Here is a 26,254-nt window from a genome sequence, read left to right as displayed (position 1 = left end):
CACATTTCCCAGACCCGTCTTCTGTTGCCTCAGCTGCACTACAGTTGAACAGGAGACATGAGCAGAAGCAGCTGTCAAATGTTTCATGGAGAGCTGTACAGGGGGATCAGTTCTTCTAACTGCCCCACCACCACACCGATCACCCCTGACTGTCAGATTCCCCCTGCTGCAAGTGTTTTCTGTGTGTTTTGCCACAGTTCACCTGTGGAGCATTACAGAAAACTGCAGCATTGTTGCAGATTTCCGCACCACTCTGAACTGTAGGTGACAGCTGCAGGGAAGTGTGAACGGGGCACATAGAAAGGCATTTTTTTCTGTGTGTCCTTGCAGAGAGCTGTGTTTTTCTTCTGCAGAAACATGCAGCTCTCTGCTATAGTGTGAATGGGCTGTCAAGTGAGTAGAAAAAGTGGGCACAAAAAGTGCATGGAGGTAGACTTTAAAATTACTCTACTGTATGTTTACAAAATGCTGGGTACAAAATGTGTACATTCTGCACATTTGATGTTCTCAGAGAGTGTGCAACGGATGTGCTCTTGAAAAATGTGATATCTAGAATAATACATTATAAAAGTACCTCTCCATCAGTAGTCTTCAAACCTTTTAGTATGAGAGACACATTGTATAGTTTGCAAATATTTTTGAGACGAAAAAAAATCCGCTTTATAAATATACTGTAGCAAAAACTTGGTACCAGGTGTAAGTTTCTCTGATTTTTCCCTGTTTCCAGTCTAAATTGGTGCGCAGTTCTGCTCCCAAACATAGGCCCACCAGATGTGCTATCCTTGTTTGGGAAAAAACATTTCTTTCATTGTTGTGAAAAGCCTTTCACTGTCATATGGGGAAGGTTTTCAGGAGTCTCCCACCCCACACCTGTCTCGTGGGTTAGAAAGGGTAAGGGCTAGGTTTAGGTTTGTTAGCTTTTGGATGTTTTGTGCCTGGTCATAATTTTGAAGTAATCAAAACAATATGTAATTTGGTAATTTTCCTGTTAGACACATAGCTCACATGGACATATGGTAAACATTCTGTATATTTAAAATCCACAGGATTCTATGAAGAAAACAACATTATTAACAATATATAATTTATTACAGCAGTGTATTGAACATTGAAACTGTTCCGGTAAATGTGGAAAATGTACTATTTTTCAATACCATGCACCCCGTTGCAGTTTGTATAATAAGACAAAGAAATATATTTAGTGCAAGAAATGTAAAGTTTAATTGAGCAGGGTTAATCAACCAGCAGTAACAAGATGCAGGATTTAACAGATCTAAAATAGGATGTGTGGTGATTTTGCAGAGAAGTAAATAAGTATCTCAAGCTTTGGGCCCAAGCGCGAAGTCTTCATTTATCACAGCAGAAACTTCCTTGGCCTTGGCAAGGATCACAGGGAGCAGGACAGCAGGAGACAGGGACAACACAAGGGTTGCATGGATTGCATGGATCTGCCAAGAAAGAAATATTTAATTAGTAATAAACTATTGCTTAGTGTAAAATATATTTTCACTATTGACTACAGGTGATATTTATTTTTAAAGCTAGCAGTCATATTAAACATTTAATAACAAATGACATTTCCAAAATGCCTTAAATTTAGCCATGGTATCTTTTTCTATGTGTGTTTCCATTATTCAGTTCTCAGAATAGGTGTTTAGCCAAACTTCTTTTGATTAGTTTTTTGGGATAGAAAATTTTCTTGAAACAAATATCAATGGGCAGTCCATAATTGGTTTTTACACCTCTGGCAATTTCCTCCCTACAGCAGCAAATGCATATATTTACTCAACTCCCACATAAGCTAGTTATACGCAGCTAGATTTCTCTTGTTCAACCCTTGGCTGAATGAGAGAAAATGATTAGATTTCTCCATCCACACTGTTTAGTGTAGATGAAGGAATCTGCACTACACGCTATTGTAATCAAGCAGGTGCTTGAATACTTGAATACCTGAACAGTGACTGCATCTGAAAGAATGCAGTCAATGTTCAGCCAACAATTTTCCCCTATCAATGTTCCCTTCAATTACCTTCCATGTTTGTTTTGTCAAGCTTGATGAGGCCAAAAGGGCCACCCACAGCTGAATTTGCATCCTTTTCAGTGGGAATTGGCTGAAATTAAATCTGTGTATGGCTAGCTTTAATCCCCATTCAAGTCAGCAGCCAATTCATAACATTGGAAATGGTAACTAAAACTAAATTTTAGATGCAAATGAATTTATTAAAGATATGAAAAAAATATTATTTCATTTGTCCAAAACCTTTTCAGGTGTAGAGGGTAGAGTGGTTTAATGTACAGAGATAATTGAAGGGTATTTACAATTTTTGACTTTTATACATGCCATGTTTAAGAACAGTTTATTTATCTCAATGCTTGGTCCTGAGTGGCTTAATTAAGATAAATTAATTTGCTATGACCGAAGCCTCATAAAGTGAGACTGGTATTACACAGACCATTCATAGTGCAGTGTGCCTTACCTTTGTTTTTCTGGTTCGACTATAACCGAACCATAACAGTGATACTGTAACTGTGGATTTTGGTGAGGAACCAGTTATACAACACATGCTGTAGATTAACTGATTACAGCAAAGACTATGGGGCTATTAGTTTCCGATACAGAAGTTATTAGATGAGTCAAATATTTATCTGATTTCTAACTTTTCCCACTGATTGTATTAGAATATATCAGACTTATGATTCACAAAAGTTGGGGAAATCACCCCCATATTTTTACCTGTTTTCAAATTCCATTGTGTATCAATTATGTAGAGCATGTCCTTTATAAAATATGTTGGTACATTAGATTGTCTTTTGTAAGTGATATTTGTATTTCTAAAAACAATAGTAGTATGTTGCATTTCTAAAAGGGCTAGATTCCACCTAAAGTAGAATGAAAGCAAAACTTTTTTTCATTTTGGATAGAGAATAAGGGAGGGTTATAACTCCTGTCAAGTTTTTAGACATCTGTGTCTGAGAGACCCGGGAATATTAGAAGTTTCGCAGTTGAGATCCATCTGTGAAAAACATTGTGAGGCACATTTTCAGTGCCTGGGTACTGGAATAGGATGCAAACTTTGAGATGCTCCCAGGATTTTCCTTGCAGCAAACAATAAAAATTGGTCAACTAAGGTCCAGTAGAAAACACGATATGTGGCACCTATAACGTGCCAGAGTACTGGAACAGACCAGGAGAGGTGGCAGGAGCTATTGTGATGGCAGGTATCATCATTTTTTTGGAGGGGTCTGGATGACAAATGTTTAGTCTGAAGCATTGGTATCAGGGGTCCCCCTCTTTGATGACCTGAACTTAGTGTCCTCCTAAAGGTGTTTGAGCATAAAAGGACCAGTTTCCCACAGATTGCCTGCAACAAAGAACCCTGAGTCGTCACTAGAGACAACACTGTCCTCGACAATTTCACTTCACCTACAGACAACTTCCAGGGTTAAGGAGCGGGGAAATGTCCTCCTTGAAGCCTGCCCCATTTCCTTCTCCTCAATTTCAGAACACCAACCATCCTCCTTCAAGTATTCCTCTTCTGCCTCCTGATGCCTCTACCTCGCAGCATGCATGATGTAAGGAATAAATAAGAGTATTGAGAGCCTTTGGTTGCTAGCACATCCTATTAAAGTGCTGCTCCCACTGAGCTCTGTGGTGCAGAGTCATGTGTTTCCTCATGTGTGTGGTACCTAAATAATTGAATTTTAAAATGGCTGATACTCTGTAGGCAGAGACTGCAAGTGGTGCTGTTGACAGCAAATACATTTTTTTTTAAAACCGTCCACCCTGCAGAGCTCTGTAGACCAGCCATAGGGATAGCAGTGGTCTGTACCTGTGAGGCAAAGCCGCCAGATGGATCAGGATGGCTTGCAGAACTGCTGCCTCTCACTTTAGACCCTCCTCACATTTTTATTAAAGGGAATTGCCCAAATATAATTGCAGCTATGAAAATAGAGGGGAATAAATATATGGCATGTGGTGCACACTATACCACACCAGTATTATATATCATTCATTAATATCTATGGCAATCATGTCTTTCTCTTCTTTACCTTGTTGGCGAACATGTTGACCCTGAGGTTTACATGCTGAAAAAAACAAACAAACATACATTAAAGAAAAAATCCAGACAGCAATTAACAGCAATGCTATCAATCAAAAATTGCAATTGTGGTAGAGTTCACTTGGAAGAGTCAAAGAAAAATGCACCACTCCAGCCCACAAGTGCTACCCTCAGAGGCTGGTATGGAGTCCATCACTCCTCCACAAAAGAAAAAGCCACACTCTGATGACGTCTTCACAGGCAAAACATTAATCAGCCAAAAAGCTTTAACAAATCCCACATGGAAGAAAAATATATTTTAAATATATATTTAAAATATTCTTCCCAAATATATTGACATATATTTGAAATGCTGACATTTTGGCCGTATTCAAAATATATATATATATATATATATATATATATATATATATATATATATAAAATGAAATGTGTTTTTTATATATTACAAAATATATGAAAAATATTTTTAAAAATATATTTGTTTTAAATATATTGTTCAGATTTTTTTTTTAACATATAAAAAAGTCATTTTAACATATGTTTTTGTAAATGCATTCCAAAAATGTAGATTAAATCTATTTTTAAAGACATACAGTATATTTGAAAATGTATTTTTAAAAATATTTTTCATATATTTTGTAATATATAAAAATGCATCTTGACTGGTGCATATGACAGGTCCCTCAGCTTGTAGTAAACCCTGTGGTAATGGAAGATTATAGCTGCAGGGGTAGAAGGGTATCAGACCATAGAGGATTTCAAATAAAACAACAGCCAGCAGCACAAGAAACACTTCACACTGATTACCTACAGTCCCTTGTGCTGATCTTTTTTGGGGTGACTACACTTAGGCTTTAATGTATGTTCACCTAGCTTCTTTCTGGGCTTCTGAATGGTACTAATACCACAATGACATGATTCTGTGTTGTGTATCTAACCCTGTGTTGTAAAGATACAAAAGCAAGTGGGAAGTGAAGTCAGAATATCTGGCCACAATTTCACATGTTTATGGTAAACTCCAGTCAGAAATTAGAATTTAGTTCTATATAACATGTATATTTCTTTACATATCTCTACAATCTGATTTATCCTCTGATAATTTGTAGAAGCTATTATAGTGTAGAGTATGATAAGTACTGGAAAAAAATATTTTGTATGATAATTAAAGAGGCCACTCTGTCATTAACAATCAAAATGTCAAATAAAGTATCCCCTGAAAAGAAGATTATGAATACTTCCTCTTGTATTGCCCATGCCATCAAACTCCTGTAGAGAAATCACTACCTAAAGAGGGAATTTAGATTTTCTGCCCTCACCCCCCCCCCCAATACCTTGCTGGGCTCAGTGGTTTCTTCTATTGACCCTTACATCACTGCAGGACATGATAGTGACCTGGGGGTTGGTGGTAGGAACCACAGAGTGCAACAAGGGACCAGGAACCTAATCCAAAAAATGTGGTTCTGTTAAATCTTCAAGCTGTGATTTCTGTTCATTATAGTGCCATCATAGGCAGCAGAGGTAATTATTTACAATCGTCAATGTAGGGGGCACTTTCATTGGCAGTTGGAATTTAATGACAAAGTCACTCCAATAGTAATATTCAGCTAAAACTGAAGTAACTGATAAGTGATAACTGACATAAGTACTGTATATATCCACACCTAATAGAAAATGGCAAGATATTATTAATTGTACAATAGAATGTAGACTATAAAGCCTAAGTAATACATGTATTTGTTTATAAAAATGCTTTTGCATGTATAAATCACTTACGGTTTTGGCATGGATCTTTGCAGACTACGTTTTTCTGGCAAGGGTTCTTGCATGGATCTTGGCATTTGATCTTCTGGCTGCTGCAATTTTTAGTTCCAGACATATCTGCTTTTAGGTTTGCTTTGCCTTCTTGGAAAATTGAGAAGCCTGAAGAGAATTTGATGTTTGAGGTTTTCAATGGGGCCTTTTTATATATAACGAAGGAGGAAATGAAATGAGGGCAAATTCTTCCCCTGGCTGGTCACAACAAATTGAGAAGGCGTATCAACACATACCATGCAAATATTTATTATTCATTAATTGGTGATCCTTGCTCAGCACTTTGCTATGTATTCCTTTGCTCTCTGAGATTTTGTTTTTAATTATGACTAAATATTGAAGGAGTGCAAGTAGGAAGTGGATGTTACAGTCATTTGAAGCATCCAAGGGAAATTGTATTAAGATATACACATAGGAGCACATTTTGAATTAGTAAACTTGGCTGTATATGGGGCTGTTTTTATTCAGCAGTACACAATTAAACCATTAGGCACCCTGATTCCTTTGCTCACCCTATTCACATTCACTATTTAGTGGTCGGCATTGACCCCAAATCATACAAGCTTCAATTTTATTACTTTACAATCACCTTATGTGTTCTTTACTATTCCACTATAAAAAAAACATTGTCAGAGCTGAACTGTGTGCGTATTTCATGTGAGCACCAAATGGTATTTTGAATATATAACACCGCAAAAGAGAGAGAGAGAGAGAGAGAGTTGTGGGGACTACTCTCACACTTACAGTTGTACTCAAAACCCTGCCAGAAATTGTGAAATATTGGCATTGATATTGAAAATATGACTGATCATACAACAAATTGTCTTTTATTTAAAAGTGGAAGCTCAGCTTGTTTGCCTCCACCCCCTCTCCATTGCCATATTTGACCCCTTTTGGGGGGGAGCGGATACCTGCTTTTGACAGGTAGCCGCTCGCATTTCTAGCTCAGTTCACTGCGGCGAAGTGAGCCAGAAGTTATGCCCCCTCCTTCCTCCCGCAGTCTCCTTCAAAGGTCCCAGAAGACTGTCGGACCAATTAGAATGTGCAGCATAACTCGCACATGTACAGTGGGCACCTAGCTGTGAAGCCAGAAGCTGTCACAGGCTGGTGCCATAGTTGTAATGCCGGCACTGGAGAGAGAAGAGGCAGAGAAGGGATGGCACGGGTGAGAACATCGCTGGACCCTGGGACAGGTGAGTGTGTGTCATTCATGGCCATTCATGGGCTGCCCCAGGCTACCTCACCGACCTGATACCCAAATACCACCCTACCCGTAATCTTCGCTCCTCGCAAGACCTCCTTCTCTTTAGCTCCCTGGTCTCTACCTCCCACGCCCGACTGCAGGTCTTCTCCAGAGCTTCCCCCATCCTCTGGAACTCACTTCCCCAATCCATCAGATTGTCCCCTACCCTCCTCACCTTTAGGCGCACCCTGAAAACCCATCTCTTCAGGGAAGCCTACCCCACCCTCACCTAACAGCCAATCCACTCCACTCCTCACTTCATTCCATCCCCCACAGCCATCTCCTCCTGTACCACCATCCCCTCCCTCCTAGACTGTAAGCTCGAAAGGGCAGGGCCCTCTAACCCTCGTGTATTGTGTATTGTTTTGCTACTGTATTGTCTCATGTCTTGTCCCCCATTCTAATGTACAGCACTGAGCAAACCCTTTGGCGCTATATCAATACTCTATAATAATAATATTAAAAGTGACTGACTTTTAATAAACACAAAAACGGCTGAAACTCCACTTTAAGGATACTGTTCATATGAAGCAATTTATTATCACATAGTTGTTTGGCTCCTTTTTAAATTATCATGATAACAGAAATCACCCAAATGGCCATGATCAAAAGTTTACCTACCCTGGAATGTTTGGCCTTTGTACAGACACACACAGGTTAAAATAGTAATTAAAGGTTAATGTCCCACATCTGTGGCTTTTCAAATTTCAATTAGTGTCTGTGTATAAATAGTCAATGAGTTTATTAGCCCTCGTGTGGATGCACTGAGCAGGTTAGATACTGAGCCATGGGGAACAGAAAAGAACCGTCAAAAGACCTGTGTAACAAGGTAATGGAACTATCGAAAGATGGAAAAGGATATAAAAAGATATTCAAAGCCTTGCATATACCAGTCAGTATAGTTCAATAACTTATTAAGAGGTGGAAAATTCTGAGATTTCTCTATACCAAGCCAAGGTCAGACAGACCCAGAAAGATTGCAGTCACAACTGCCTAAAGAATTGTTCAGGATACAAAGAAAAACTCACAGCACAGTTATGAACTGGATAAGACTAAAGAGGATTAACCATTAAAGTGTTACTAAACCCAGGACCCTGCATTCACTATATCTGGTCTCCCACAGTACACAGAACATGGAAATGCAATTATTTTAGTACATATAAACTGCTAAATACCTTTTCTCATCAGCAGTTAGAGCAGTCTTGTGACTTCTATCAGTGTCCAGCAGAGCACTGGTTAAAGCTTGTAGGAGGAGTTTTCTTTCTGCTCTAGGAGGATGCAGAACCCCTGACCTCTTTCTGGATAGTGCTGATTGGCCCTGTGCTGATCACATGCACTCTTCCAAGAGAACAAACCTCTCTAGCAATACACACAAAACTGACATGTGCAGAAGGGCTACGGGTTCAGTCTGTCTTATCAGCATGGACATTTGAACAAGAGGAGGGGCAGAGAAGTTATGATCAAACAGCATTTTTATACAATGCAGAGGATTAGGTTTCACAGTGAGTATAACAAGCATGCTTTACTGCATATACAGACTGATTTTACTGTTGTGGGTTTAGTAACACTTTAAACATTTTGAGCACTAGAGGATTTTAATTTATGGTTTGAAAGTTGGGGGAAACAAAGATTGTTTTGTTGACACTTCGGGAAATGTTTGTTGCACATTTTATGTGTGCTAAGCATATTTGTGGAGTACACTTTAAATATTTGCACATTGTTGTTATATGTTTTTACATTAATGCTGAGCTCCACCCAAATGGGGAAGTTCCGCTTTAAGGACTGGTCCCCCGGATCTGCACCTTTGGGGAGTGGTGGGGGGGGGGGGGGTTAGGAGTAGCTACCTGAAAATGACAGGTACCCACTTCAGGTGCGACCGCCTAGACCAGTGATGTTGAACCTTTTTGCTGATAACAGCTGCTCACAAGCATATGATGGAACAAAGTAAGAAAAGCAATCCCAAGTGCTTTCATTGACTTAAAATTATTTGGCAGAGAATTCCACACTTTAGGATTTCATTTCCAGAACTACCAACTGACCACCATCACAGAGGGGCAATGTTCCAGTGACCATCAGCACAGAGGGGCAATGTTCCACTGACCACTAGCACAGAGGGGCATCGTTCCACTGACCATGGGCACAGAAGGACAATATTCCACTGACCACTAGCACAGAGGGGCAATGTTCCACTGACCACAAGCACAGAGGGGCATCGTTCCACTGACCATGGGCACAGAAGGACAATATTCCACTGACCACTAGCACAGAGGGGCAATGTTCCACTGACCACCAGCACAGACGGGCTATGTTCCTCTGACCACCTGCACAGAGGGGCAATGTTCCACTGACCACCAGCATGGATGGGCAATATTCCACTGACCACCAGCACCGAGGGGCAATGTTCCACTGACCACCAGCACAGAGGGGCAATGTTCCACTGACCACCAGCACAGAGGGGCAATGTTCCACTGACCATGGGCACAGAGGGGCAATGTTACACTGATCACCGGCACATAGGGGCAATGTTACACTGACCACCAGCACAGAGGGGCAATGTTCCACTGACCATGGGCACAGAGGGGCAATGTTCCACTGATCACCGGCAAAGAGGGGCAATGTTCCACTGACCACCAGCACAGAGGGGCAATGTTACACTGACCACCAGCAGAGAGGGGCAATGTTGCACTGACCATGGGCACAGAGGGGCAATGTTACACTCACCACCAGCACAGAGGGGCAATGTTCCACTGACCATGGGCACAGAGGGGCAATGTTCCACTGACCACCAGCACAGAGGGGCAATGTTACACTGACCACCAGCATAGAGGGGCAATGTTCCACTGACCACCAGCACAGAGGAGCAATGTTCCACTGACCACCAGCACAGAGGAGCAATGTTCCACTGACCACCAGCACAGAGGGGCAATGTTCCACTGATCATGGGCACAGAGGGGTAATGTTCCACTGATCACCGGCACAGAGGGGTAATGTTATACTGACCATGGGCACAGAGGGGCAATGTTCCACTGACCATGGGCACAGAGGGCAATGTTCCTAATGCTGCAGATTTAAATGCCAGTGGGACAGCACAACATTAAAAGAATGTTAGTCTCAGTTAAATATGTTTAAAAACTCACATCCAGTGCAGCAAATCGGCATTCTTGTTTGTAGCATCTAGCTGCTGTGACAGATCCACTGCTGGATGACCGCACGCTGAAAGCTCCGACGAGCGGCTAGGGAGGTAGTCATGGCTCGTGACGTCATCGGCTGGTGCCGCGACCATGCATATGCGGAAGTCGATGCTCAGCTGCTGGGCAGTAGTGATGTCACTTGGCTCGTGTTTCAGCAGCAAGGGCTCTGTGTGCCCTCTGCGGCATGTGTGCCATAGGCTCGCCACCATGGGCCTAGGCGATCAGAAGTGGAAGTTGTTCTCCCCCCTTCCTCCCCAAAGTCTTCTGAGACACATGAAAGGTCCTAGAAGACTGCAGCACCATTCACAAACCGCAGCGCTACTTGTGCATGTGCAGTGGGCATCCGGCTGTGAAGCTGCAAGCTGTCACAGCCAGGTGACCACACTGATGATGACGGGCCGGGAACACAGGGCGGCTGGTGAAACGGGCTGTGGGGGGGCACCACTGGATCAAAGGACAGGTAAGTGTTTTTGTAGCTACTGAGTCTTATTTATTTATTTTTTTCACTGGAACTCCCCTTTAAGGTATATTTGACACATTTATAGTGCGGTCTATTGGGGGAACACTACTCTTCCTCACATTAATATTGTGAAAACAGTTGTAAGATGTTACTTTCCAATACACCTTGTAGATTGCTGTTTGTTCACCATAAAAAGACCTGTGTAATATGTATACATGCTCTCGTATAAATGTATTGCCTTAAAGTGGAACTTCACTCTTTCAGTTAACATTGACTATTCAATCCGTATGCTGCTAACATTAGTAAACAGATAGGAATGTTTATCATATTTACTTGTTTAATTTTTGTTTTTACATTTCTTCAGTTACTTCCTGGTTTTCAGGCCCGGGGAAATGATGTCATACATCCCAGGAGTCTTTAGGAGGGAAGGAGGGGCTTTCTCAGCTAAGTACACCCTCCTGCCTGAGCTAAGGGCTAATGGCTTCCAGATTCCAGGAAGTAAATTGTTCTGCCCTTATTGAAGATGGCCATGGACAGAATTGCTAGAAGGGTGTTTTTCAAAGTGATTTCTCACTCATGGAGACATGGATGGATGGAGGAGATAGCTTTGAATATTAAAAATGAATTAAGTAATAATTTTGGTTTGTACTTCTCAGATGCAGTGTAGTTCAGCTTTAAAGACAAAAAGTAGAGAGCTTAATGCCATCTACATGCGGACATTCTCCTGCAATTCCACATGCTAAAACTAACATCATCTTGGGCTATGCTAATTAATAAAGAGACTCCAAGTAAAAAACATCCATTGTCCAAAACATCACATATGCTCAGTCCAGGTAATTAACCATTTACCCTCCAGAGGATTTATCCCCCTTCCTGACCAGGCCATTTTTTTGCAGTTCGGCGCTGCATTACTGTAGCCTCCCTGGCGGTATTCCTGAGTGTAGCTCGGGGTAAAATTTCAGTAACACAAGCGGTAACTCCGAGCTACACTTGGGCTGACCATGCGGCGCTGCTCCACGATCCCTTGATCACTTACCTTGTCCTGCGCTCCCGCAATGTCCCTCCTGCAGTGTCCCTGGCAATGTAATCCGGCGGATGCATCTGTCATCTGCGTTCCGTCCCCTGCGAGCGTCGGGACGTACGGGGGACGTAACAGCGGGAAATTCAAAAATGACAAAAAGTGACATTCACTAAAATCACATAGTATAACATTACTGTATCAACCCATTTCACATAAATTTTGTCCCGAGTGCTTTGTCCTGTGCCCTGCCTGCATTTTGACTGTTCTTTCTGCCTGGAAACCTAGAAAAGTCAGTGGCGTCCAAATAGCGTCCCTTAAGATCATAAGCGGTTTTAGACCAGCTAGAGAACAGTGATAGTAAATCAGAACCACTTGCAGAATTGAGTGATAATGATTCGTGGGGAAATTCATCATCAGACACTGAAAACGATTTTGCGACTTTGCTCAGTGATGTGCGAACTTGGCGCTATATTTCAAATTTCAGTGTTTTTGGTTTGATTATATTATTGAATTAAATTTATTATTATTATTTTTTATGATTATTTATTAAATGATAAGTTATGATTTCGTGTTTCAAGTATTATCCTACCCGGGATGTTTACTAGACTCTTGTTCGGACAGATTTCAGTGAGTTATTCCTAAAAATTACAGGCCTACAATAAAAAAAATACATATTTCCATGCAAAAAAATGTACCGCTTTGAGCACAGAAATATGGACATAATCAGACCGCTAGGGAGGTTAACTGACAATTGCGTGGTTATGCAACGCTGCACCCAAATTTAAATTTTTGTCCTTTTTCTCCACAAATAGAGCTTTCTTTAGGTGGTATTTTTTTTTTTTATTTTATTGTGCTATAAACAAAAAAAGACCGACAATTATGAAAAAAAATCCCACTGTTTTTTACTTTTCGCTATAAAACATCCAGTAAAAAAATTTTAAAAAATGTCTTCATAAATTTAGGCAAAGATGCATTCTGCTACATGTATTTGCTAAAAAAAAAACCATGTGTGTAAATTAGTTGGTTTATGTGAAAGTTATAGCGTCTAAAAATGGCGGTATATATACTGGAATTTTTATTTTAATTTTTTTACTAGTAATGGCAGCGATCAGTGATGTATAGTGGGACTGAAGGACATTACATACAGAAGATGGAGGTGAAGGAGAAGAAGGTGGTAGGAGGCACATTAATGACACTAGCCTTTCAATTTTTTGGAGGCAATTCTGATTTGAAAAAGGGTGGGTAGACTATGAATGTAGGTTTTCTCCATGCAAATATGCAGGAAATTTCCATTAAATTATACCAGAGTTTCTTTTCAGATCAAAGATAATACTTGTTAGGGTACATTTCCTCTTTTTGATCTTTCATTACTTTGAACCCCCTCTGATGCATATATTGCTTGCAACATTTGGTTGATATCGTCTTTAGGATATTGTTCTTACTGCTGTTCCTTATGCTTTACCTGCTAGTTACCCTTAGGGCCCATTCACATTTGCCTACACACTAAACCTGCATAAAGCTGCAGGATGTTTGCGCAGGAGACTGACATTGCACCAGTCATCCACTGATCGCGGGTGCAATGTCTTGCAGATCCCTATAAAAAATATAATAAATGCAAATTGTTTTTCCAGCATGTATAATTTTTGTAAGAAGTGAACCTAGCCTTTAAAAAAAAATTACTGCTCCTGGTCTGCTATTTATTTGACACCCCAGAAAATGGAAATTTTAATTAAAAAAAAATATATATATATATTTTATTTCAATGCAAAATTAATCACAATAACATTAACCAATTCCAAAACATTCATGGAACCTCATTACCACCCTCCCGCCCTCCCCTGTCCCTCCCTTCCCAGTACTTATTCCTACCCATTAAGAACTATGTTATTTCTTCTCTAAGACTGTCTACGTCACTCATTCAGAGTGGGAATTTTTAATTTGACAGATTGGACTCCCTTTGATTTCAATGGTGCTCAGGTTTTAGCATCTGAACTTCTTTACCAAACCCTCCTTGAAACAAACCCAGCAAGGCAGTCCTTTTAATAAAGGTAGGACAGGGTCGGAGCATGGGGCGATAACAGCAGGACCTGAAGAACACTACTCCAAATGTTGGGTTTGGCAAAATTGTGCTAACAGGGGAAGTGGATTAAAGGTGTATGGTTTAATAATACTTAAGTCTATTTTGCTCTGGGTCAAGAATGTCAAGAATGCATAACACGCAGAATTTAGAGGCCGGAAAACTAGTAAAGTACAGTGCCTCTCAAACACATATTTCTCCCTCCTCCCAGTACAATCCCATCCATTCCCCCATGACATCTTCAGCACTCTCCCCCACTCTCCAAATTGTACTCACCTTGGCATGGAGTTGGAAAAATGTAACCAGAGAGCAGGAGTAGTAAAAATAACAACCTTTAATATAAATATCCACACTTACATCACAATACTGGACAAGTAGCTCCAAGAGATGAGAGGATGGTATAGACACCATGGACAATCCGAGCACACTGATTCAGTGAGCTGGTAAGCACAGAGCCAAATCAGCCAGGAGGAGAACTAACGGTGGTATCTTGTGGCCATACTGCTAAGCTTAGAGCGCAAGCAATGCCGGGGTGCGCATGGGCAACTACAAAATTCAGGGGCAACACCCCCTTTGTCACATTTGCCCAGTGAGGGGAAAAGTTGGCTTTTTAACCTGAAGGATGCTGGTGTCAGAGCCTGGGCCCAAACCTGGGCCTTCTGCGATGAGTGGCAATGCTTATTTTTGCTGAGCCACCTGGAATGCTGGACAGCTCCCTTGACAATTATTTGGATGATCCTACCTTGACCTTGTTTATCATGAACCTTGAACCCCTTGCTCCTCCCATGAACTTCCTGATATAAGCCATGTCCATTATTGTGCTCTCCAGGCAGTATCGTGCGCCTTGTCCTCTCTGTTATTATCCATATTTTGCTATCACTCTTTATTGACCCTTGGCTTGTTCTCGACTACGCTTCTGCCTGATCCCAACCTGTGACTGCTCCTTACCGACCTTGGCTTGTTTACTGACCACGCTTCTGTTTGATCCTTACCTGTTTAAACGCTACTGGACCTCCACTTGCTCACCTCCTGGTGGGGTGATCCTGAGGACCGCGACCTGGTGCTAACACACAGCCAAATCCATCTCCACCATTAGGAGCTCTAGTAAACACCGGTTGGTACTTAAACTCCATGTTTCGGGTGATCCCACTCCTCCGCCACGGTGACCTGCCTGTGTACCAATCCTGCTGGTTTCAGGTAAGACTTTCCACTGCTATAGCAACTGGTCTTTGAGCCTGACCCCTGATCGTGACAGAATAATCTGGCCCAAACATGGAGGCCGCTATAGCAAATGTTGTGGCTCCTCTTAGGCAGCAAATTGCTGAGCTGCAGGAATTTGGGGTTACCCATCAAGAATAAGTTGCCAAACTAGAAAGCATAGTGGATCAGCAACAGGGAGAGATTCAGACTCTGCAGTGACAACTGCTGAACCGAGATGATACAAACTCACATATGCCCCAGCCCTAACCATCTAAGTTTAATGGAGACCACCGCCACTACAGGGGTTTCCTTAATCAATCTCGTATATATTTCCAAATGCAACCTGCTGCATTTCCTTCAGAGAAAAAGAAGGTAATGTTTATTATTGGACTTCTGACTGGGGGAGCTCTAGCTTGGGCCTCCCCTTATATAGAACAAGACAATGGCACTCTGAATAATTTTCATACCTTTTTGACCGCGATGAATCAGGTTTTTGATGATCCCAACCGTTGTGCTACTGCCGAAGCAAAGTTGCATAGTCTGCAGGGTAAACGCTTGGTCGCTGAATACACATCCGAATTCAGATGTTGGATCGCAGATACCACTTGGAACCCTGCAGCACAAAAAAGTTCCACCAAGGGATTTCTGAACAGGTAAAGGATGAGCTTGCCAGAGTAGATATTCCTAATGATCTTGAGGAATTCATCCAATTATGTATCCAAATCGATCAAAGACTTACAGAAAGGAGGAAGGAGAGGCTGGGAATGTTTGGAAGTAATAGGGACATGCATCTCTCTACTAGTCCATTTTTTCAGCAGGATTCAAACATCTCTCTGGGTTCTAACACCCCTGAGCCTATGCAGGTTGATGCTATCAAGAGATCCATTTCCATTCAGGAGAGAGAGAGAAGACGTTCAGAGAACTTATGTCTATATTATGGGGACTCTGGTCATTATTCAGTTAATTGTCCTAACAAAGTTAGAAGAACAATTGCTATGGCTGATGTGATTGTGCCTGAACAAATAAATTCTATTAGCCAGTCTGTCTCCCCACTGATTCCTGAAGAAAATAAAGTGAACTCTCTACTCTCTCATTTTGTCATCCCCATTAAACTTGTCTCCAAGGGCCATGAAATCTCCTTCTCAGCTATGCTGGACTCTGGGGCTGGGGGAAACTTTATGGATATAGAATTTGCCCACAGCAATAATATTCAAGCACGAAATACATTTACCCCTATTGATATGGAGACAGTTGATGGGTCACCCTTATCTTCAGAACCTGTTACCCATAAAATGATTTCCCTGGTACTGCAGTTTGAGGCTGACCATTGTGAGACCATCAGCTTTCAGCTGATTATGTCACCCAAGCTTCCTATCATCCTGGGCATTCCTTGATTCTCCACTCACAATCCATCCATCAACTGGGGAAAACGGACTATATATTTTATGTCCCCCCACTGTGAAAAATATTGTAAGAAACTTTGTTGACCAAGTTCTTCACCGGCCAAGGAATCGCAAAGTGATATAGTAGCTGAAAAATCTTCAATCTATAATGATTATAAATCGGTGACTGCTTGTGAATCCTCCCACAAGTGAAGATGTGCGCTCACCTCATAGGAAGCCTGCAATTAGGCTATATAAGCTTGCGGTTCTCCTCCTTTGGAACCTGCTTGTTTGGAACTCCTGCTTTGAGGTAATGAGTATCCGTGGTATACGATATATGCTATGGGATGAATCGCTTCTCCAGAGGGTGCAACTCCTCTATATTTTCGTCTCCATGCGGTTCTCCACATATAAAAAAGATCTCGACATGGTGCTTTATCTGAAGCACAATTTAATTGTGCATTTGTGTCTCATACACCAAAGGTCACTCCAGCTGTGGATGAAAAGAAGCTTGGAACGGGTGACTCCGTGATGGGGGGTGCCACATCTGGGGGTCCCTTATAGTAGACCTGGCTCCAAACAGGATCAGCTGAATGTTACTCTGGGCCCTGGGATAGTCACCTTGTGGTCCAGCTGGTATAGGTGAGTGGCTTGACGTCACGGCTAGCAGGGGCTCCTCCTTGATGCGCGTTTCATATCACACGTACATCATCAGAAGGGATAAGAGCCATGATGGAGTCACCCGTTCCAAGCTTCTTTTCATCCACAGCTGGAGTGACCTTTGGTGTATGAGACACAAATGCGCAATTAAATTGTGCTTCAGATAAAGCACCATGTCGAGATGTGGAGAACCGCATGGAGACGAAAATATAGAGGAGTTGCACCCTCTGGAGAAGCGATTCATCCCATAGCATATATCGTATACCACGGATACTCATTACCTCAAAGCAGGAGTTCCAAACAAGCAGGTTCCAAAGGAGGAGAACCGCAAGCTTATATAGCCTAATTGCAGGCTTCCTATGAGGTGAGCGCACATCTTCACTTGTGGGAGGATTCACAAGCAGTCACCGATTTATAATCATTATAGATTGAAGATTTTTCAGCACAAAGTCACTATTTTGGGACATTATTTCCACTTTTTTATTATTTTATATTTTTTTGTTTTTATTTATTCATGCACATGATTTATCTGTATTGATTTACAGCTTAAGGTTATTATATTTATGATCAATTACATACATCATTCTTAATTATTGTGATCTTTAGAATAGAGATTAAGTGATTCAAATAATAGTATATTAATTGGAGGTTTGGGAGCGCAACACTATATGTTATTATTTTGCGTTTTGCCACATTGGTAGTTATGTGCTAGAGGTTTGCGATCCAACTTTAAAGTGTATTAAAAAGGAGTTTTTGTCTCGCAAGATATTTCATATATTCTGATATAGTAGCTATCCAGTCATATGACAACTTGCCCCCACAATACCATGAGTTCCGGGATGTCTGTGACAAGAAAAATGCCGATCAATTACCCCCTCATCGCCCATATGATTGTCCCATTGAGCTGCTCCCTGGGGCAGAAATACCCTTTGGCCGCCTTTTCAATCTGTTGGAACCTGAATTAAAAATGCTCGGTGTGGATAGATGAAAATTTAGAGAAGGGCTTTATTAGACACTCAACATCTCCTGCAGGAGCAGCCCTGTTCTTCGTTGAAAAGAAAGACTCTACTATGCGTCCATGCATTGACTACAGAGACATGAATAAAATCACAATTAAAAACCACTATCCACTACCCTTGATCTCTGAAATGTTGAAAGGTCTTTGTTCTGCCTAAATCTTTACAAAACTTGATTTACGAGGGGCATATAACCTTGTCGCATTCGTCAAGGAGATGGATGGAAAACTGAATTCAGTACCACGTATGGGTATTTCAAGTCCTTGGTTATGCCGTTTGGACTATGCAACGCTCCTGCAACTTTTCAGCATTTGATCAACAATGTTTTTCGTGATCTGTTGGACCTGTAATTGCTTATCTGGATGATATTCTTATCTTTTCCGATAATTGGGAGGAGCACCGCAAACATGTTTGCACTGTCTTTGAAAGATTAAGGAAGAATAGACTTTACATTAAATTGGAGAAATACGAGTTTGAACAAACCCAGATCTAGTTCTTAGGCTATATAATTTCTCCAGAGGGAGTGAGCATGGATCCCGAGAAGATCAAAGCAGTGGTAGATTGGTCAGCACCTGGAAATGTTAACCTCCTTGGCGGTATGATTCTTTCCGATTTTTTGTGCTGAAAGCGGTACCATTTTTTTGCATGGAAATATGTAGTTTTTTATTGTAGGCTATAATTTTTAGGAATAACTCACTGAAATCTGTACGAACAAGACTCTATTAAACATTCCGGATATGATAAAATTTGAAACATGAAACCATAAATTATAATTTAATAAATAATCATAAAAAATAATAATATAATAATAATAATACATTTAATTCTGTAATATAATCAAATCAAAAACACTGAAATTTGAAATACAGAGGCAAATTCGCACATCGCTGAGCAAAGTCGCAAAATCGTTTTCAGTGTCTGATGACGAATTTCCCCACGAATCATTATCACTCAATTCTGGAAGTGGTTCTGATTTACTATCGCTGCTCTAAAACCGCTTTTGACGTAAAGGGATGCTTTTTGGACGCCATGGACTTTTCTCAGTTTCCAGGCAGAAAGAACATTCAAAATGCAGGCAGGGCACAGGACAAAACACTCGGGACAAAATGTATGTGAAATGCATTGATACAGCAAAAATGCCATTTTTTTAAAATTTCAAATTTCCCGCCGGTTCCGGCGCCCGTACGTCTTGACGTCACAGGGACCGGAACACAGAAGCCGGATGCCGACATCGGCCAGAGGAGATGGCCGGGGACGCTGCAGGGGACACATCACGGGAGCGAAGGACATGGTAAGTGCTGCAGGGACCCCCAGAGCAGCGCCGCATGGTAAGCCCGAGTGTAGCTCGGGGTTACCGCTTTTGGTATAGAAATTTTACCCCGAGCTACACTCGGGAATACCACTAAGGAGGTTAAGCAAATTCAACGTTTCGTCGGGTTTGCCAACTTCTACAAAAAATTTATAGGTAACTTTTCTAAATGGTTAACATTGTGGGTGTCAGGAGAGAATGACAGCGGGAAGAAAGCATTTAGTGGGAGATGCAGGGGAGAGACTGTTGTTGTAAACATCTCACTGATGCAGCAGAGCTGCAAGAGCCAGCAATAGGAAATATATACTGTAACAATGTCATAACCAAAAAAAAGTTTGTTGAGCTATGCTTAGACCCCTGAAGTCTCACTTTTGAGAGACAAGGGGACTGAATACACATTTCCCAGACCCGTCTTCTGTAGCCTCAGCTGCACTACAGTTGAACAGGAGACATGAGCAGAAGCAGCTGTCAAATGTTTCATGGAGAGCTGTACAGGGGGATCAGTTCTTCTAATTGCCCCACCACCACACCGATCACCCCTGACTGTCAGATTCCCCCTGCTGCAAGTGTTTTCTGTGTGTTTTGCCACAGTTCACCTGTGGAGCATTACAGAAAACTGCAGCATTGTTGCAGATTTCCGCACCATGTGCTCTTGAAAAATGTGATATCTAGAATAATACATTCTAAAAGTACCTCTCCATCAGTAGTCTTCAAACCTTTTAGTATGAGAGACACATTGTATAGTTTGCAAATATTTTTGAGACAAAAAAAATCCGCTTTATAAATATACTGTAGCAAAAACTTGGTACCAGGTGTAAGTTTCTCAGATTTTTCCCTGTTTCCAGTCTAAATTGGTGTGCAGTTCTGCTCCCAAACATAGACCCACCAGATGTGCTATCCTTGTTTGGGAAAAAACATTTCTTTCATTGTTGTGAAAAGCCTTTCACTGTCATATGTGGAAGGTATTCAGGAGTCTCCCACCCCACACCTGTCTCGTGGGTTAGAAAGGGTAAGGGCTAGGTTTAGGTTTGTTAGCTTTTGGATGTTTTGTGCCTGGTCATAATTTTGAAGTAATCAAAACAATATGTAATTTGATAATTTTCCTGTTAGACACATAGCTCACATGGACATATGGTAAACATTCTGTATATTTAAAATCCACAGGATCCCATGAAAAAAACAACATTATTAACAATATATAATTTATTACAGCAGTGTATTGAACATTGAAACTGTTCCGGTAAATGTGGAAAATTTGCTATTTTTCAATACCATGCACCCCGTTGCAGTTTGTATAATAAGACAAAGAAATATATTTAGTGCAAGAAATGTAAAGTTTAATTGAGCAGGGTTAATCAACCAGCAGTAACAAGATGCAGGATTTAACAGATCTAAAATAGGATGTGTGGTGATTTTGCAGAGAAGTAAATAAGTATCTCAAGCTTTGGACCCAAGCGCGAAGTCTTCATTTATCGCAGCAGAAACTTCCTTGGCCTTGGCAAGGATCACAGGGAGCAGGACAGCAGGAGACAGGGACAACACAAGGGTTGCATGGATTGCATGGATCTGCCAAGAAAGAAATATTTAATTAGTAATAAACTATTGCTTAGTGTAAAATATATTTTCACTATTGACTACAGGTGATATTATATTTAAAGCTAGCAATCATATTAAACATTTGATAGCAAATTACATTTCCAAAATGTCTTAAATTTAGTCATGGTTTCTTTTTCTATGTGTGTATCCATTATTCAGTTTGCAGAATAGGTGTTTAGCCAAACTTCTTTTGATTAGTTTTTTGGGATAGAAAATTTTCTTGAAATAAATATCAATGGGCAGTCCGTAATTGGTTTTTACACCTCTGGCAATTTCCACCCTACAACAACAAAGGCATATATTTACTCAACTCCCACTTAAGATAGTTATACACAGCTAGATTTCTCTTGTTCAACCCTTGGCTGAATGAGAGAAAATGATTAGATTTCTCCATCCACACTGTTTAGTGTAGATGAAAGAATCTGCACTACACGCTATTGTAATTAAGCAGGTGCTTGAATACCTGAATACCTGAACAGTGACTGCATCTGAAAGAATGAGGCCAAAAGGGCCACCCACAGCTGAATTTGCATCCTTTTCAATGGGAATTGGCTGAAATTAAATCTGTGTATGGCTAGCTTTAATCCCCATTCAAGTCAGCAGCCAATTCATAACATTGGAAATGTTAACTAAAACTAAATTTTAGATGCAAATGAATTTATTAAAGATATGAAAAAAATATTATTTCATTTGTCCAAAACCTTTTCAGGTGTAGAGGGTAGAGTGGTTTAATGTACAGAGATAATTGAAGGGTATTAACAATTTTTGACTTTGATACATGCCATGTTAAGAACAGTTTATTTATCTCAATGCTTGGTCCTGAGTGGCTTAATTAAGATAAATTCATTTGCTATGACCGAAGCCACATAAAGTGAGACTGGTATTACACAGACCATTCATAGTGCAGTGTGCCTTACCTTTGTTTTTCTGGTTCGACTATAACCGAACCATAACAGTGATACTGTAACTGTGGATTTTGGTGAGGAACCAGTTATACAACACATGCTGTAGATTAACTGATTACAGCAAAGACTATGGGGCTATTAGTTTCCGATACAGAAGTTATTAGATGAGTCAAATATTTATCTGATTTCTAACTTTTCCCACTGATTGTATTAGAATATATCAGACTTATGATTCACAAAAGTTGGGGAAATCACCCCCATATTTTTACCTGTTTTCAAATTCCATTGTGTTTCAATTATGTAGAGCATGTCCTTTATAAAATATGTTGGTACATTAGATTGTCTTTTGTAAGTGATATTTGTATTTCTAAAAACAGTAGCAGTATGTTGCATTTCTAAAAGGGCTAGATTCCACTTAAAGTAGAATGAACCCTGAGTCGTCACTAGAGACAACACTGTCCTCAACAATTTCACTTCACCTACAGACAACTCCCAGGGTTAAGGAGCGGGGAAATGTCCTCCTTGAAGCCTGCCCCATTTCCTTCTCCTCAATTTCAGAACACCAACCATCCTCCTTCAAGTATTCCTCTTCTGCCTCCTGATGCCTCTACCTCGCAGCATGCATGATGTAAGGAATAAATAAGAGGAGTATTGAGAGCCTTTGGTTGCTATCACATCCTATTAAAGTGCTGCTCCCACTGAGCTCTGTGGTACAGAGTCATGTGTTTCCTCATATGTGTGGTACCTAAATAATTGAGTTTTAAAATGGCTGATATTCTGTAGGCAGAGACAGCAAGTGGTGCTGTTGACAGCAAATACATTTTTTTTAAAACAGTCCACCCTGCAGAGCTCTGTAGACCAGCCATAGGGATAGCAGTGGTCTGTACCTGTGAGGCAAAGCCCCCAGATGGATCAGGATGGCTTGCAAAACTGCTGCCTCTCACTTTAGACCCTCTTCACATTTTTATTAAAGGGAATTGCCCAAATATAATGGCAGCTATGAAAATAGAGGGGAATAAATATATGACATGTGGTGCACACTATACCACACAAGTATTATATATCATTCATTAATATCTATGGCAATCATGTCTTTCTCTTCTTTACCTTGTTGGCGAACACGTTGACCCTGAGGTTTACATGCTGAAAAAAACAAACAAACAAACATACATTAAAGAAAAAATCCAGACAGCAATTAACAGCAATGCTATCAATCAAAAATTACAATTGTGGTAGAGTTCAGTTGGTAGAATCAAAGAAAAATGCACCACTCCAGCCCACAAGTGCTACCCTCAGAGGCTGGTATGGAGTCCATCACTCCTCCACAAAAGAAAAACCCACACTCTGATGATGTCTTCACAGGCAAAACATTAATCAGCCAACAAGCTTTAGCAAATCCCACATGGAAGAAAAATATATTTTAAATATATATTTAAAATATTCTTCCAAAATATATTGACATATATTTGAAATACTGACATTTTGGCCGTATTCAATATATATATATATATATATATATATATATATATATAAAATGAAATGTGTTTATTATTACAAAATATATGAAAAATATTTTTAAAAACATATTTGTTTTAAATATATTCTTCAGATTTTTTTTTTAACATATAAAAAAGTCATTTTAACATATGTTTTTACATGTATTTGTAAATGCATTCCAAAAATGTAGATTAAATGTATTTTTAAAGACATACAGTATATTTGAAAATGTATTTTTAAAAATATTTTTCATATATTTTGTAATATATAAAAAATGCATCTTGACTGGTGCATATGACAGGTCCCTCAGCTTGTATTAAACCATGTGGTAATGGAAGATTATAGCTGCAGGGGTAGAAGGGTATCAGACCATAGAGGATTTCAAATAAAACAACAGCCAGCAGCACAAGAAACACTTCACACTGATTACCTGCAGTCCCTTGTGCTGATCTTTTTTGGGGTGACTACACTTTGGCTTTAATGTATGTTCACCTAGCTTCTTTATGGGTTTCTGAATGGTACTAATACCACAATGACATGATTCTGTGTTGTGTATCTAACCCTGTGTTGTAAAGATACAAAAGCAAGTGGGAAGTGAAGTCAGAATATCTGTCCACAATTTCACATGTTTATGGTAAACTCCAATCAGAAATTAGAATTTAGTTCTATATAACATGTATATTTCTTTCCATATCTCTACAATCTGATTTATCCTCTGATAATTTGTAGAAGCTATTATAGTGTAGAGTACAATAAGATTATGAATACTTCCTCTTGTATTGCCCATGCCATCAAACTCCTCTAGAGAAATCACTACCTAAAGAGGGAATTTAGATTTTCTGCCCTCATCTCCCCCCCCCCCAATACCTTGCTGGGCTCAGTGGTTTCTTCTATTGACCCTTACATCACTGCAGGACATGATAGTGACCTGGGGGTTGGTGGTAGGAACCACAGAGTGCAACGAGGGACCAGGAATCTACTCCAAAAAATGTGGTTCTGTTAAATCTTCAAGCTGTGATTTCTGTTCATTATAGTGCCATCATAGGCAGCAGAGGTAATTATTTACAATCGTCAATGTAGGGGGAACTTTCATTGGCAGTTGGAATTTAATGACAAAGTCACTCCAATAGTAACATTCGACTAAAACTGAAGTAACTGATAAGTGACAACTGACATAAGTACTGTATATATCCACACCTAATAGAAAATGGCAAGATATTATTAATTGTACAATAGAATGTAGAATATAAAGCCTAAGTAATACATGTATTTGTTTATAAAAATGATATTGCATGTATAAATCACTTACGGTTTTGGCATGGATCTTTGCAGACTACGTTTTTCTGGCAAGGGTTCTTGCATGGATCTTGGCATTTGATCTTCTGGCTGCTGCATTTTTTGGCTCCAGACATATCTGCTTTTAGGTTTGCTTTGCCTTCTTGGAAAATTGAGAAGCCTGAAGAGAAGTTGATGTTTGAATGGTTTTCAATGGGGCCTTTTTATATATAACGAAGGAGGAAATTAAATGAGGGCAAATTCTTCCCCTGGCTGGTCACAACATATTGAGAAGGTTTATCAACACATACCATCCAAATATTTATTATTCATTAATTGGTGATCCTTGCTCAGCACTTTGCTATGTATTCCTCTGCTCTCTGAGATTTTGTTTTTAATTATGACTAAATATTGAAGGAGTGCAAGTAGGAAGTGGACGTAACAGTCATTTGAAGCATCCAAGGGAAATTGTATTAAGATATACACATAGGCGCACATTTTGAATTAGTAAACTTGGCTGTATATGTGGCTGTCTTTATTCAGAAGTACACAATTAAACCATTAAGCACCCTGATTCCTTTGCTAACCCTATTCACATTCACTATTTAGTGGTTGGCATTGACACAAATCATACAAGCTTCAATTTTAATAGTTTACAATCACCTTATGTGTTCTTTACTATTCCACTATAAAAAAAACATTGTCAGGGCTGAACTGTGTGCGTATTTCATGTGAGCACCAAATGGTATTTTGAATATATAACACCACAAAAGAGAGAGAGAGAGTTGTGGGTACTACTCTCACACTTACAGTTGTGCTCAAAACCCTGCCAGAAATTGTGAAATATTGGCATCGATATTGAAAATATGACTGATCATACAACAAATTGTCTTTTATTTAAAAGTGGAAGCTCAGCTTGTTTGCCTCCACCCCCTCTCCATTGCCATATTTGACCCCTTTTGGGGGGGAGCGGATACCTGTTTTTGTAGGTACCCGCTCCCACTTCTAGCTCAGTTCACTGCGGCGAAGTGAGCCAGAAGTTATGCCCCCTCCTTCCTCCCGCAGTCTCCTTCACAGGTCCCAGAAGACTGTCGAACCAATTAGAATGTGCAGCATAACTCGCACATGTGCAGTGGGCACCCAACTGTGAAGCCAGAAGCTGTCACAGGCTGGTGCCATAGTTGTGATGCTGGCACTGGAGAGAGAAGGGGCAGAGAAGGGATGGCGCGGGTGAGAACATTGCTAGACCCTGGGACAGGTGAGTGTGTGTCATTCATGACCATTCATGGCACTGCCCCAGGCTACCTCACCGACCTGATACCCAAATACTACCCTACCCATAATCTTCGCTCCTCGCAAGACCTCCTACTCTCTAGCTCCCTGGTCTCCACCTCCCACGCCCGACTGCAGGACTTCTCCAGAGCTTCCCCCATCCTCTGGAACTCACTTCCCCAATCCATCAGATTGTCCCCTACCCTCCTCACCTTTAGGCGCACCCTGAAAACCCATCTCTTCAGGGAAGCCCACCCCACCCTCACCTAACAGC

General features: G+C 40.5%; 2 long non-coding RNA genes across 2 annotated transcripts; both read right to left on the bottom strand.

Annotated features, from left to right (window-relative positions):
* Positions 1-1,197: 1,197 nt before the first annotated feature.
* On the bottom strand, positions 1,198-6,012 carry LOC149462723 (uncharacterized). The gene is made up of 3 exons (XR_016312608.1): positions 5,838-6,012; positions 4,051-4,086; positions 1,198-1,448 (listed from the first exon to the last, which is right to left on the bottom strand). It is a non-coding gene; the product is annotated as an uncharacterized LOC149462723 (long non-coding RNA).
* A 14,738-nt stretch (positions 6,013-20,750) lies between these two features.
* Positions 20,751-24,912, bottom strand: LOC149462722 (uncharacterized). Its single transcript, XR_016312607.1, has 3 exons — positions 24,743-24,912; positions 23,044-23,079; positions 20,751-21,001 (listed from the first exon to the last, which is right to left on the bottom strand). It is a non-coding gene; the product is annotated as an uncharacterized LOC149462722 (long non-coding RNA).
* Positions 24,913-26,254: the final 1,342 nt, after the last annotated feature.

The sequence above is a fragment of the Staurois parvus genome, unplaced genomic scaffold (assembly GCF_062004578.1).
Source record: "Staurois parvus isolate SC_StPar_1 unplaced genomic scaffold, SC_StPar_1.0 ptg000170l, whole genome shotgun sequence".
Classification (NCBI taxonomy): Eukaryota; Metazoa; Chordata; class Amphibia; order Anura; family Ranidae; genus Staurois; species Staurois parvus.
This window is presented reverse-complemented; position numbering and strand designations above follow the sequence as displayed.